Source organism: Saccopteryx bilineata, chromosome 5 (assembly GCF_036850765.1).
Source record: "Saccopteryx bilineata isolate mSacBil1 chromosome 5, mSacBil1_pri_phased_curated, whole genome shotgun sequence".
Classification (NCBI taxonomy): Eukaryota; Metazoa; Chordata; class Mammalia; order Chiroptera; family Emballonuridae; genus Saccopteryx; species Saccopteryx bilineata.
This window is the reverse complement of record NC_089494.1, coordinates 215,980,196-215,987,285: the sequence shown is the minus strand read 5'-3', so window position 1 is coordinate 215,987,285 and position 7,090 is coordinate 215,980,196. Positions and strand designations below refer to the sequence as shown.

Genomic DNA, 7,090 nt, shown 5'->3' with positions numbered 1-7,090 from the left:
TATTTCTAAAGAGTAATTGAACATTATATATATAGCATCATATAGATTCATTTTCTTTAAATCTCAATACAAATTTTTTTTCTTTTCTTTTCTTTTTTTTTTTTGTATTTTTTCAAAGTTGGAAACGGGGAGGCAGTCAGACAGACTCCCGCATGCGCCAGACCGGGATACACCCGGCATGCCCACCAGGGGGTGATGTTCTGCCCATTCAGGGCGTTGCTCTGTTGCAACCAGAGCCATTCTAGTGCCTGAGGCAGAGGACACAGAGCCATCCTCAGTGCCCGGGGAAACTTTGTTCCAATGAAGCCTTGGCTGCGGGAGGGGAAGAGAGAGACAGAGAGGAAGGAGGGGGGAGGAGGGAGTAGCAGATGGGCGCTTCTCCTGTGTGCCCTGGCCGGGAATCGAACCCGGGAATCGAACCCGGGACTCCTACATGCCAGGCCGATGCTCTACCACTGAGCCAACCAGCCAGGGCCTAATACAAATATTTTTATAACTTAATTAAGCAAAGCTACTAGCTATATCCTTATATATGGTGGGTAGTACTACAACCTCATCTCTGGAACATTGTATGAGACAAGCTAGATGTGTTTCATCCCCAAAGAATGTTCACCTCAAATCTGTAAATTAATTATTTTAATTGAAATCATAAGGACCAAAATACTCCTCTCCCCAAGAAACATCTTTATGTTCAACCAAGTCCAACAAAAAACAATTAAGCATTATCTGTATTTGAATTATGTACTAGAAAAAAACTGGCATTAAGATATTTTAATGATGCACAGATGAGTATCTTTTGTTTGATGGTTCATTAACTGTCTAAATACATGATTCTAAATAAAGGTAATAGGAGTGTCCTATTTTTAGGACAGAATTAATTTTATCTAACTCACATAAAAAGCTCATATTGTACTTTGCACACACCATTCTAGCAAGTAGGTTATGTGGTTTAGAGGCCTGCTTTCTCCTATAAAATACTTTTTATTATTTAATATTTTGTAAAATTATTTCTAATAAAATGAAATTTTAGTTTCTGCATTTCTCTCTTTAGTGTCTAAGAATAAAGGATTATTATAAAGTCATTGTTTACATATTAATAAGTTCTACCCAGTAAAATATAGAGAGGAATCCTAATAGGAAACAGAATTAGAATCAGAAACAATTTGGGGCATTTTCTAAGACATTCAACTGCCCTGATTATAAACTGTTTTAGTTAAGTCAAAATTTCATTTGGTTAGGACCAGTGCCTTGCAGAAAATGAAAGAAGGCCTCACTTCATGTGGGATCTGAGGGGAACTGTTTGAAGATTTTCAACAGCTCTTCTTGTTTTAAGTCCCTTCTCCAGTTTTAGATGCACTTGCTGGCTCCAATTCCTGAGAATTTCAAGTTGTTTTCAGAAGGAAATGACTCACCCCACTGCATTGTAATTCTCTGTTCCAGGCAGTTAGATTTTTCCTTTCTCTGATCTGTCAAGTCCGATACCATTTGTCCTTTGCTTTCTCTCTTCCACAATTCATTGACATGTCAATCATCTTCTAACTTATTCTACCTTGCCCCCAAGATGTATTTCTGTTTCTAACATTGCTGGTTATATTTTTAAAAACCCAATTTGATCTAACTTTATTACTTTTAGTAAAACATTAGCTTCTGCTATGTGTGCTTCCTTTTTTCGAAATTGTGAAATACTTTTTTCAATTATTGGTGAAATATCATTTGAATTTTGAAAATTTTGAAAACTACAAGCAAAAAGGGAATTTATAATCTACATAAAAGTGGTACTGGTTAACAGTTTTTAAAAAATTTTTCTTCTGTTGTGGGCTATATGTACTTAGTTTAAAATATAATAATATAATAATTAAATATAGTTACATGCTCCACCTATAAGATACCACACCTCAGGGGTAAGAACTTTCAACACTTTAGCTACGTCTATCTTCTGATATTTATACCTATATTTCTAAATAAAATACATAGACTGCCATTTCTTGATTTTTAAATTTTTGATAACTATTGATTTTTCTGTTATGGTAGATAAGCATTTGTGTTTAGTGACCACCTACTTTCAATTAAATGCATAAGCATTCTGGTATGCCCATTCTTAACATATGATTATGTCATATATTTTGGTTGAATGAAATAATGTTCAGTATTTGTATTATGATGGATATGTATGGTTATAACTGAGCAAAATACCAAAATATCATTATAATTATATTAACTTTCTTTTAAAATGGTTTCTTTGGCAAGAATTAAAATTGCTTCTTTTGGTTTGTTTTTTTCTCATTTGTACCCATTACTGACCTTCCACCAAAACTCTGACAAGGTAAAAAAAAATACTGTTTACTTGCCTAAAGGCAATGAATGCTACTAGCAATAAGCACACCCAACATAGTCCTGTTTTCTGAACACCATTATCCAATAAAAGGAATCAGTGTTCTGTGGAGAAATGACTGACTCTCAGGTTGGGGCAGGGCAAATGCTATGTTAACCTGGATCATCCTGTAGTATGAGAAAATAAAGAAATACTCTTAAAGTGGAAGGAAGGGGTCATGTCAAAGGACAGAAGAAATAATGTGTGAGATCTTCTCATAGCTAAAGCTGAAACACATTGAGGAGTATTGGATTATAATTTCAAAGAAAAAAATAATTTTAAATGAGACTATATACTGATACAAATATATGACTAAATAAATATATATGATATATCTTTTTTATAAAAAATTTTAAATAATATATGTAGTTACTCCTTCCTGTAGGAGATATAGTTTAACCTCAGTCTAATCATGAGAAAAACATCAGAGAAACCTAGATACCTGGCTAGCAGTCCTCAAGACTGTCACATATAAAATAAGCGAACTCTGAGAAACTGTCAGACAAGAGGTGACTGGGGACATGTCACAACTCAATGCAGTGTTGTAAACTGCAATGGAGCTGGAAGAGAAGGAGCCTATTAATGAAAAAAAATAGTGAAATCTAATAAAAGTTTGGACTTTATTTGTAAAGTACTGACAGTTTATGAATTTTGGCAGATATACCATGATAATTCAAGATGTTAGCATGGGGGAACGAAGCAAGGAATATATGAGAAATATATGTATATAAACTATCTTTGTACCCTTGCCTATAAATGTAAACTTATGCCTAAATATAAACTCCATCTGAAAATGACTGTTTTTCACTGAGGCAAACATGTTGGGTAATCTGCCAGCAGCTATTTTTTTCTTTTATTTTTCTGGTGCCTTTCATGCTCCTGGTCCAATGGAGACTGCTTGCTGCCTTGGACTGTTACACAATTGTCACCATGGCATTTCCTTCCTCCTGTCTGTGGGAATTCTCTTTAGTTCTCTATTAAGGTAGAATTGTTATTTCCTGCTCTCTAAGTGCTTTTTTATGTGTCTCCAGACACCATTTTGGACCATCATTTAGCGGTCGTAGGTATAGTCCAAGAGATGTAAAATATTTGAGCATTTCTTGAAAAAGTCTTTGTTTTACCTACTACTTGATCAATGACTTGGAGGAAATTTTAGAATGGAAAACTTCTGAGAAAAACCAACACCAACCTTATTCCTATACTAGTAACTTTATTTCTCTACTTTCTCCTTTTTTCTGTTGTCCCTTGCAACATTTAGGCAATCTTTTTCTCTAGAGCTCAGAAACCTCCTGTTGACATGCTTTGGCGGGCACCATTTTTCATTTGTTATTTTGATGACTAATACATGTCCTTTAGTTTAGAGAATGCTGTTTTTGTTTTTGTTTTTTGTTTTTTTAGAACACATTTCTCCTATTTTTTGTACCTTTTTTTTTGAAACTTTTAGTGTTTAGTCAGCAGTTGAGCTTCCCACATTAATTGTTTAGTTATTTCTCATAAATTTTTTATACTACTTTTTGAGAGATTTTTCAACTTGTCTTTTAAAATTCAGCTGAAGGTTTAACGCTGTCATATTTTTATATCCAAAAGATCTCTCTTTTTTTAAATTGTCCTTTAAAAAAATAGCATCCTGTTCTTTCTTCACAAGACAATATCTTCCAGAAAATTAATTATATATACGTATTTGGAAGTTGATTCTCATTTCTTATTTTGTACCTATTTCTTTGCATTATTTTACTTTTCTATTTGTTTTTTAAAATTTCTAACATTTATGTTGAAGGCTTTCCTTAAATATTGGATGATCTTTGATTTTCTGTTTAAGATTGAATCACTAAAAACTGGGGACTCTGGTATTGGAGAAAAATTCATTGGCTGCTGGACTTGACTGTAAAGTGATCAGGCAGAATCAACAATTTCTTGAGGATGTCCAAAATTCACTAACTATATCTTTTCTTTTGGGATGAATTGTTTCACCAGAAAACACTTCTCTAGTTACAGGCCTGGGCAATATAACTGGGCTGCTAGAGTCCTGGACAATGTAAGAGAAGTCATAAATTTGTATGTGTAAGAAGTCTTACAAAAACAAAAACAAAAAAGATGTCTTTTGTTTTCAGTATTAAATTGCCATCCTATTCTCAGCTGTTACTGGCATATCAATTCTTCTGTCCAGGGCCTAATTATTTTAAGTCCTCTAAAGATTATACTAAAGTTGGGGAGAATTTATCTTATGAATGGTTAGGGTTGGAAGGAAATTAGGAGGTCTAACAGTTCCTTTAAACTGATTTTCAAATATTCCTTCTATTTTTAATCCTACCATGATGCCCACATTCTGAAATATTTGGTCCTCAGAATTCCTAACTCTTTCTTGGATTCTGCTGCAAAGATTGGCAGCTTCATGTTAGCATCCTCTCCTGCATGGGCTTCAGGTTTTGGGGTTGTTTTGTTTTTTTACAGGTTTTAGTTTTCTTCTGCTTTAATAATTACCTTTTACTCACCAGGTTATGATCTTTCAAAAACTTGTTGACATATTTTGGCTATTATATACCTGCTGCTGTTCCTTGATCCTCCAGACTATTCTCTCCTTCTCCTCCTTCTCTCCTTTCCCTTCTCTTTCTCCTCCTCCTCTTCTCTCCTGCCATTTTAGTGGGCTTACAAGAGAGAGCAGAGGGTGATGCATACACTTAATCTACAATATTTACCACACATTTTTCAGTTTTATCTGTAAACCTTCACAAGTTTAGTTTCAATAGAACATGTGCTAATGACAAAGTGTTGACAAATGTAATTAACTTAGGGCATGTTCTTTCCTTTTTGACTGTTTGACTCATTAAAGAAAAAATAAACAGTATCAAGCTATTTTGTTAATGTAAGTAAACATTTTACTGAAAAATGCCAAAGTTTAGTTTGTCTACAGTTTGAAAGGCAAAGTATTTATATCAGATTAAGATAAATTGGTTTTTTGGAGAAGGCTTGACTGGACTGAAAATAAATTTGACTAGGCTGAATGTTCAATTTGCACTGATATTTCTGAGATGTTCAGATTGTCTAATGTAAAAATATACAATAAGCCTCGTAGGGGTGTGAGGTTAACAAAATGGAGCCAACTAATTTGTTTGCAAAAAGTCTAAAAATAATTTTAGATCAATCTAACGCCAGCTGAACTAAGTTGTCGTTGTCTTGATTAAACCCTAAAGTATTCTGTAATAAGAAATTTTAAATTACCATTTAAGCTCTCCCAAAGCAGTCTTATAAAAATGGAAAAGGAAATATACAATGTTTTGGGAGGTGGCCTCTGTTGTATGAAATTATAGCAAAATACTCAGCAATAACAATCCATAAAGATGATACATTCAGTTAAAATGTGTAGAGACCAGAGCAGAAACAGCCCTGGTAATTGTAGACAGAGCCATCAAACTTCCTCCCATCTTTTAAAGCACTATACTCAAGTACTAATGGATGTGAGGAATGAAAAAAAACACCTTCTTCGTTTCTTTGGAAGGAGTTTTCTTCCCTTTGTTTGCCCCTTCTCTTCCCATGTCAAGTGGCAAGGTAGGCAGGCTTCCCAGTGTTTTCCAAGAGGCTATGAGGATATGTTATCCTGGGCTTTTTATTGAAGGCTTTTCACCCTTGGGGTTTCTACTATGATTGGAGAGAGCAATACAGAAATGATTAAAGAAGACTTTATTTATTCATAATTTTTTAAAAGGTAAATGGAAGTTTTTCTTTTTCAAAGTCGCATGTGAGTTAATGATTTTTTAAGTAAACCAACTTATTTATTCATTTTGCAGGCTTATTTTACACGCCGTCCTGCAAATTAAACTCCTTGTGATAGAGGCCAGATTGAAGAAAATTTATAATAAGCATTATCAGAAGAATACTAGCATAGGCCCTGGCCGGTTGGCTCAGTGGTAGAGTGTCGGCCTGTCATGCAGAAGTCCCGGGTTTGATTCCCGGCCAGGGCACACAGGAGAGGTGTCTATCTGCTTCTCCACCCCTCCCCCTTTCCTTCCTCTCTGTCTCTCTCTTCCCCTCCTGCAGCCGAGGCTCCATTGGAGCAAAAGATGGCCCAGGCGCTGGGGATGGCTCCATGGACTCTGCCCCAGGCGCTAGAGTGGCTCTGATTGCGGCAGAGCCACTCCCCTGATGGGCAGAGCATCACCCCCTGGTGGGCATGCCGGATGGATCCCGGTCCCGCGCATGAGGGAGTCTGACTGCCTCCCCATTTCCAGCTTCAGAAAAATACAAAAAAAAAGAATACTAGCATAATGTACTTTTGTCTAAATATTAGTTTTGTGCCACACATTCTAATTAGGGTATGTTAATGAGATTCCAATGATACCTTTTGGTGGACTTAGTAGTGTTTTTCATACCAAAAAAAGGTATATTATTTTACTTTTCTCTATGCCCAGTACACTTCACATAACATGTGTCAACAGTAAGAATCTTGAGATGATAGTACTTAAAGTTAGGAGAATTGAAATAATTTCTCTGTGGCCAATTGTAACTCTATCACCATTAGTCTATTTTACCTGTGTCAAAAATAGAATATATATGTATGTATGTATATATATATGTATGTATATATGTATATATATTTTAAAAAAACCTCTTTTAATATTTAGTTTAATCACGATAGAAGTATTTTCTTCCATTTTACTTTAGGACTAGTAGAAATCACCACTGAGCCTGTCTCTAACAAACTAAAATAGAAAGGATAAGAAT

The 7,090-nt window shown here is 35.0% G+C and overlaps 1 non-coding gene across 1 annotated transcript; it reads left to right on the top strand.

Moving 5' to 3' along the window:
• The first annotated feature begins 6,254 nt into the window (after positions 1-6,254).
• Positions 6,255-6,330, top strand: TRNAD-GUC (transfer RNA aspartic acid (anticodon GUC)). The gene has a single exon. It is a non-coding gene; the product is annotated as a tRNA-Asp (tRNA).
• Positions 6,331-7,090: the final 760 nt, after the last annotated feature.